Source organism: Lipotes vexillifer, unplaced genomic scaffold (genome assembly GCF_000442215.2).
Source record: "Lipotes vexillifer unplaced genomic scaffold, Lipotes_vexillifer_v1.1 scaffold1094, whole genome shotgun sequence".
NCBI lineage: Eukaryota > Metazoa > Chordata > Mammalia > Artiodactyla > Lipotidae > Lipotes > Lipotes vexillifer.
This window is the reverse complement of record NW_006792775.1, coordinates 3,246,900-3,255,079: the sequence shown is the minus strand read 5'-3', so window position 1 is coordinate 3,255,079 and position 8,180 is coordinate 3,246,900. Positions and strand designations below refer to the sequence as shown.

At 55.9% G+C, this 8,180-nt stretch overlaps 1 protein-coding gene across 1 annotated transcript in view; it reads right to left on the bottom strand.

Annotated features, from left to right (window-relative positions):
* SHANK2 (SH3 and multiple ankyrin repeat domains 2) overlaps positions 1-8,180 on the bottom strand; it is a 474,374-nt gene that overhangs the window by 98,378 nt on the left and 367,816 nt on the right. The gene's annotated exons all lie outside the window — the stretch shown is intronic.

Here is an 8,180-nt window from a genome sequence, read left to right as displayed (position 1 = left end):
GGGCGGTGCTTCTGAGATGGGCTGGGGTTGGGTGGGAGCGAGGGCGAGGGGCTTCAGGGGTTCTAGCTTCTGGGGCGGGAGAAGCGTCGTGACCCAGAGCCGCGGCCTGGGTCCTGGCTCTGGGGGTCCAGCAGGCGCTGCCCAGGCAGCGGGGCTGGTGGGTCAAGGGGCCGGCGCCGGGCAGCCCCTGCTTCTCCACTCCCTCCCCGTCCCTCCCCTCGGCGAGCATTTATCAGGCGCCCCGTGCCATGGCCCCACAGAAAACTCGCCTAGCCCAGGGGCACGGGTGCTTTGATGGGGTGTGCCTAGGGCACTGGGGGTTCCAGAGCTGGGCCCTCACCCCAACTCGGGGAGTCACGGGAGGGTCCTCAGAGGAGGAAGTGGGGTCCACAGTGCAGCCTGAAGGCTGGGAGGGGCTGGGGCACAGCACGGACACAGGCCTAGAGGTGGAGGGCTGGGGGAAGCTGAGAGAAGATGCAGGGAGACGCGGCTGTCCTGCCACGGGCTTCATCCCGGGGGCCGTGGGCAATGCGTGTCTCGTCCGGCCACAGTGGGACAGGCTGAGAGTGCCTACCCGCAACCGACGCTAACCGCTGACCTCTGCCACCACGGCCAGAGGGTGTGCCCAGGGGAGGGCCTGGCCCTTTCTTTGAGGTCTTGCTGGGGGAGATCACACTCATGAGTGAAGTGACAGGAGGACCGACTGGGACAAGGGGGCTCCTGTGTGGTCGTGACCCTGGGGTCTACCACCCGGCTATCCCAGGAGCCTCCACAATCTGGGGTCAAGTCCCCGCCTCACTTGGCCTCTGCCTCGCCGTCACATGGCATCTTCTGTCTCTTATGAGGACACCCCTCACTGGCTTTAGGGGCCCCATCCCCACCCCGGGTAATCCAGCATGACCTGGTCTTGAGACCCTTACCTTGATTACACCTACAAAGACCTTTTCCGCAAATAAGGTCACATTCACAGGTTCTGGGTGGACATGGATTTTAGGGGCCACCACTCAGCCCCTGCGCTCTGTGAATATTTTAGTTTATTTCATTTCAGTCCTTCTGATGGCCGTGGACGGATACAAGCTCCCCCCCCCGCGCGCCAGTGAGTGAGACCTGTCTGCACCTGTATTTTAGATCCATCTCGAAAGCCCTGAACAGGCCCCCCCAGGGCCCTCTGGAGAAAGCTGAGTATGAGATGCACCTGCTGCCAGGTGTGGCCGTTCCTTTCGGGCCAGGTGGGCAGCAGCAGTGGGGCGCTGGGGGCAGGTTTGGGCACATAAGGGGAACGAGGCTGCTGGCTCCCGCCCCGTGTCCTGCTCAGGCTTCACTCTTGCCCCTCTGCCTTCTTGGGGCTTGTCCCTTCCAGAGCACCCATGACTCAAGGACTCAGACTGGGAGACGGGAGAGCTACGGCTCCAGAAGACCCCGGAGGCCAAGGAGCCCAGGCGTAGTTTCTGGACCTCACCATGGGTCTGGGGCCTGTTGGAAAAGCCACGTGAAAGGTCACCTGTGGCAGCTGGATACAGTCAGGACTAGAGAGCTTCCTTGCCTGTCACAGTCACCCTGCCCCTGCAGGTCCCACCTGAGATGTCACCTCCCAAGAGATGCCTTCCGGGCATCCCATCCGGGAGCAGCCCACCTGGATGCCTGCACTTTCCCTCCGGCACCGGCGGGGCCTGGCTGGGATCTGGCAGTGAATGAGACCCTATCCACCCCCCACCCCCTCCCCATGGAGTCCGGGGGGCCAGCAGAGCCCGAGGCCGCTGCAGGAGGAGGGGCAGGAAGGCTGCAGCAGGCGTTTGATACGAGTTTGTCGGATGAATGAAGGGCGCGTGCCTGGAGCTCCACACAGCTTTGCTTGGCTGGCGTGTAGGGTGTTTGAAGGTGGAGAAGGCAGGGGAAGAGGCTGGAAATGTAGGCTCGGGGGCCTTAAATATCTGGGGAAGGAGTTTAGAATGGATCCCAAGTTAGCACAAATGACTCAAGAAGGAATCAAAACCGGAATAGTCCGGTAACCATGAAAGACATCACACCAGCAATTACACATCTTTTCACCAGGAAAATATGAGGCTCAGTTGGGTGTCTGAGCAGGGTCAACCCAGCACGTAAGGAACAAATGATTCTAACCCCAATAACGTCTTCCAGAGGTAAAATGAGAGAACACCGCTCCCCAGCTTGTTCTGTGAGCCCGAACTGATTCTCAGATCAGGAAAGGACAGTATCAGAAAAGGAAAATTACAGGAAATCTCATTCATGAACTTCGATGCAAAAATCCTAAAAGAAATATTAGCGAATGGAATTTAGCGATGCATTAAAAAGATTGCTTCATCATGGCAACTTGGGTTATCCTAGGAGCCTAAGGCGTGTCTCTTAGAAAATCGATTCACGTAATTAATTAGCCAGGGGGAAAAGCCACACGATTTTATCAAGTGATACGTAAACGCCCTTGATAAAATTCGATATCCATTTGTAATTAAACCAAAACCCCTCAGCGCATTGGGAAGAGAATGAAATACTTTAACCTGATAAACTGTGCGTCCAAAAACGCCTAGAGTCAACAGAAATTTTGAAAGCATTTCTTTTAGGATCAAGACAAGTACGCCCTCTATCACCACTTCTATTCAATATTTTATGGCGGGTGGGTCCTACTCAGCGGAGAGAGAAAAGAATAAAAGATACAACCAACAGACAAAAGATGAGAATTAATAAGAGAATTTTAGCAAGGTAGCAGGATAAAAAATCCATATACTTAAGTCAGCTGCATTTCTACACTCCTGCAACAATCAGCAAACGTAATTAAAAAAAAAATATACCACGAAACGACAATAGATGAAACTACTTAGGAATAAATCTAAAAACGTCGCCTTCAAGCTCTTTATGGGGACAATTACTGAATCTTTCTGAATGACACGAAAGGAGACCTTAACAGATGGAGAAACAGTTACGTTCTTGGAGAGGAAGATGACATGGCATAGGTGTGGATTCTCCCCAAATTGGTCTACTTTGGGCCAACGCGATGCTAAGAAAAACCCCAACAGGGTGTTTTTTTGTTTGTTATTTGGTGTAACTTGATTCACTGAAAAAAAAAAAAAAAAGTATATGGGAGAGTAAAGATCCAATAGCTAAAAAGCCCTACAGAGGAACAAACTGGGTTGGGTGGGGGAAGGAAGATGTGTTCGGGACAATGGCACCAATGCCCGGCCCGCATCCGCGTGGACGCTCGGTTTATGGTTGAGCCAGCACTGCCTTGCTCGGAGAAAAGTCTTACTCCACACATGATGCCGGAAGAACGGGTTTTTCCACCTCGGTGGCCGGAGGTTGGGTGGCGGGCGGAAGAAATGAAATTGGGTCCCTACTTTGTACCATACACACACACAAATTCCTGGATGAAAGACTTCGATGTGAAAGGCAAACGTTAAATTCCTAGAAAGTAAAGACTGGGAAATATCTTTATGACCCCTTGGTAGAAAAGAATTTCTTAAATAAGTCACAAAAGAGCACAAGCCCTTAAGGAAAAGTTGGATAAATTCATCTATATTACATTACGGAATATACAAAGAACACAAATCCGGAAGAAACAGATAAACAACCCCAGGGAAAACTGAGCGAAAGAGGGCAAAACAAGCATTTCCCAGAAATGGAACCCCAAACGGTTCATAAACATATGAAAAGATGCTCCAGAGGGTGCGCTGGTAACCAGGCAACACGAATTGAAATGCCAATGAAAAACCATTGAATGCCCTTAGATTGGCAAAACCCACAAGGTCTGGGCAATAGCTGCGAAGCTCTGAGACCGGCCTCCCAGCGTGATGGGCTGGGGTGCGGGGGAGGGTGGGGGAGCAACCGGACCGGCCACTACCAAAAGCTCTGTGCCAGCCCCTGGGAAAGCTGCCCTGGTTACAGCCACAAAAGCCAGGAGGCTGCCAAGCGTTCGCCAACAGGAGAGTGGACACCCACACGACGGCAGACGCCAACATCATCTCCCAAACTCCCCATCAAAATGGCCCTGAAAACAAAGCGGTGGCTGCCTGACGCATCATCCTCCCCACACTCCACGGTCCCCATGGCAACCTCATGGTCTCTCAGGGCCAGAGGCCAGCCTAAAGCACAGGGGTCCAGGCCTCCCTCCTCCACGCCTGTGATGCTCCTCTCTGGGTACCGCCTGGCTCTACCATTACCCAGGTTACTGCTGAAGTGTCACCTCCTCCAGGAAGGCCCCCAGGATCACCTGCCCAAATTATCCAGGTCCCCTGCATTACTGTCACCACACCCTGGCTGCCGCCTATGTGGCATTCTCACAGTTTGTAAACAGTTTTCCTTCCTTATTTATTTTCTGTCTCCTTGAACGACAAGCTAAGTATGGGAAATATTTGTGTTTGTCTCTGTCGTGAACCCAGGGTCCAGTAGAACCTTTACTCAGGAGGAACACAAATACTCTTGAGCAGATGAACCACTAAGAATAATGATAATGACACCAGGGAACAGAGAGGTTGAGTAACTTGCTTAAGGTCACACAGCCACAGAGCTGGGATCTGGGGAAGTGGCCTCCTCCATGCTGGGCAGTCCTTTCCTGGGCCAGTCTTTCTCCAATTCCCAACCCCTCCTCTAACCCCCAAGCTTTGGTGCTTTCCCAAAAGCTCAAAAGGCCCTGGAAGAAGATGGGACAGGTGGGGGTCGGCCCCCGGACTGCCTCCCTCATCGTGCCCCTTTCCCAGCTTAACTGACAGGTGAGGAGACGTCCACGGAGCCCTCCGCTCATAAGGAGCCTCCCCCCGCCCAGGGGGCATGCAGTGAGCCACCTGGATGCTGGTGGCCGCAGTGATGTGAGCAGATGGGGGTCAGCGCCCAGCAGAGAGGACCAGGGAAGCAGGACAGCCCAGTACAATTACTCAAGCAAATACTTAACCAATGGGCGGGCGCTCCCAGCGCTCAAGTAGACCCGCTCCTGCCCCCTCTTCCTCTCCCTCCTTTAATAAGTATATCCCCCAATGGCTCTCCCGCCCATGGTGGCGGGAGGGGGCTTCAGAGCAACCAGACAAAAGTGAACCGAGCGAGCACATGCCTGTGACCTTGGCTGACCTTACAGTCAGGAAGGCGGGTGTGGAGCTCTGAGTGTTCCTGGGGGGCTGTCCGGCCTGACCCGAGGGCAGCGGTCACTTCCAGAGGAGGGAGCAGTGGGACAGAAGGATGTGCAGGGCCTCGGGGGGCTCGTCAAGCGGCCAGCTCTCCCGGGAGAGGAAGCCTTGTGAAGACTGTCCACTGGTTGACGCCCAGCCCTGAACCCCCTCCCTGGTTCCTCCCTGCACCCCTGTCCAGTCTGGACACAGGGACTGGGGACCCCCGACATGCACAGCTACTTGGGGGCCCGCAAGCCCCTCTGCCCTCTGAATGGTCTGGACGGTGAGTCCAGTGGGCCCTGGGCTGGAGGTGGCCTAGGAGAGGTGGCGCCGGCACTCTGGACCGGGCTGGGCACCATCCTCACACCTACTTTGTGGACGTGGACCCTCAGCCCGGGAAAGGGTAGTGGTCACTGCCAGAAGGGGTGGGAGACCTTCCCCCGCACTGCGTGTGCCACGTGAACTGTCACACGTGTGCACACACACAGATATACAATGTAACACGGTAACACACAGACGGAGCGCTCCTGGTGCCTGACACCCGGGGAGGGGAAGGGGCGGTGCAGACACGCACACACACGTGAGGGCTTACGGGGCGGGCTCGGCAGTTTGGGGGCCGATCCGTAGGCACCATCCCTGGCATCACGGGCCCTTCATTCAGCTGGAGGCTAGATGGGCCTCGGGGTGGGGCGGCCAGGGGCAGGGACTTGACCTTGGGCAGGCCCAGGCCGGAGGCCTGCAGCGGCCCTCCAAGGAGGGGACACATTTATTTACGAACAGTGTTTCCACCCTGGATGGCCCCTTCCACCAGGCCGCATTTCTTTGTATATAAAAATGTCCTCCCGGGCTACTCCAGATCTTAACTGAGAGCGATTCCTTGGGAAAAAGCTCTTGCTCTGGGTGGCCTGGTCACAGGGTCACAGGGTCACATGGTCGTGTGCCTTGGGGCGGGCACACCCGCAGTGACAAGTGCAGCCCCAGGGGCAGCCGAGCTCGGCACACCCCCAAGGGCGAGCTGTGTGTCTGCCGTCCGCCCGGCAAGGGCCCCTTCTTGGGATGGCCTCTCATTACCACTCATTTTTAGGTCAAACTCTCGACCCCTGAGTTTTCCTAATGCAGCTGGTCCCTCACCTTCCAGCGTGGCGCGAGCTCCTGCCAAGTTCTTAATGGCCCGAGGCCTTCAGTCACCTTATTTTTAGCAATTTCCACTCCAGTTACTGCTCAGTGAAAGTGCAGACGTATCAGGAACTTTTTCCATCTCATACTTTCTTCCAAAGAGGCGGATGGAGGCAAGGGGTACAAAACTGGACCCCCGCGGTTCCCTGGACCCAGTGCACAAAAGTGAGTTACAGATATAAATTTCCAACCCGTTTCTTGATGTTCCTCCTCCTGGTGCCAGAGCAAAGGGAACCTGGGAAATTTGATGGCAACCAGCCCCAAGACGGCAGGCAGGCTGGCTCTGGTCCGCGGTCACCACGGCAGCCGAGCTGTAAGCCTGGCACCAAAGCCACATTCCTATTTGGAACAGGACTGAAGAGAAATGCAGCTGCTGCTTCTGTGATTTCACCTCTCTCCACGTCCTCTGCAGGAAGCATGGAGACACCAGGAGGACACACAGGTTTGAAATGATCCCTCTGAAATAATTTATTGTTCCCTCCCTCCCTCCCTGGAATAAAAAGATGCTGTGAAATATCATCACGCAGGAACTCTGGGGAAAAACCACCAGAGGGCTTGGGGTCCCCAGATGGGCCACAGCAAGTTGGGGCTGCTTCTCAGAGCCCCACTGCCTGGGAGCATTCTTGGTCCGGGGCACCCAAAGAATGTCCTGAGCTACCCCATCCATCACCGTCGAAGACCCATCTGAAAATCGGCCCGTCCCATTATTTGGAAACCGTCTCCTTATTCTCCACTGGGACTGAGGGTCTCATAGAAACAGCCTTAGCAAGTCCAGCTAGTTCCTGCCTCAGTGCCTTTGCACGTGCTCTTGACTCCTCTGGACGTCTTTCCCCCACCTTTTCCATCTAACAGACTCCTCCTACCCACTCTCTTAAAATCCTCGTTTGCATTTACAACCTTAACGTTCAAGCAAATTGCCTGGGATCTTGTTAGGATTCAGAGTAGGATTCGGCAGGTGCTGGGTGGAGACGAGACCTGCGTTGCAAACAGGCTCCCGGGTGATGCGGAGGCTGCTGGTCCAGAGCCTTGTTTGGAGTCCGATGTTCTAGAGCCCTGACTACTCCATTCTTCCACTGAGCCGCCTGCAAACATCCTCGCGCATCCCAGACCACGCTGCACCACAGTTACCCGTGACACACGGACCCTCCCGGCTGTCCTTGAGGGCCATGCCGAGTCCCAGCCGCCTCTTTGACCCCCAGGACCCAGCCAGGGCCGGGAGGTACCCAGGTGCAGAGAGTCCGGAGGAGCAAACCTAATGTGTTCCCCGTCCTCCGGCGCCCCTGCCCCAGCCACGATGATCCCCGTTACTGGGTCAGGCAGCAGCAGGAAGATGCTGGGAGGGAGGAGGGCCAGGCAGCACCCTGGGGAGGCTTTGTTCTCACAAGGTCCTCGTCCCTGGACTTGGCCCTGGAGACGGGCGAGGCCCAGCCTCTGGCTTGTGACCCCCAGGCCCCTGCCATGATGTCTGTGTTTCAGCTCAGAGATGAGGCACCCGGGTGGGGTCGCAGGCAGCGAGGGCCGTGCCCCTGCTCCAGCCTCTCCACAGAGCTGGGGTCAGACGGGTCTCAAATCCATGCGAGGATCCGAGGCCCCTCAGAGGGAGGCAACTTGCCACAAAGCATCCAGCCTCATCCCCCGGAAACTAACGAGGCGATGGGCCCTCCTCAAGCCTGAAAAGAAGTGGTCCAGGCTTGGGGTATTCACAGCTTGCCCAAGCCTCATACCACAGGCCTGGGGAGATTTTATTGCATGAGGTGGTTTCTGGGCTAAACTCCGGGCCAGGCCTCCCTGGAAGGTCAGAGGTGTCCCACCGGCAGATGCCAAGGACCTGGGGACCTGGTCACCATCAGACTCCCCCTTCCTGGCGCTCCCATCTGGTGCTACCCAACCCCC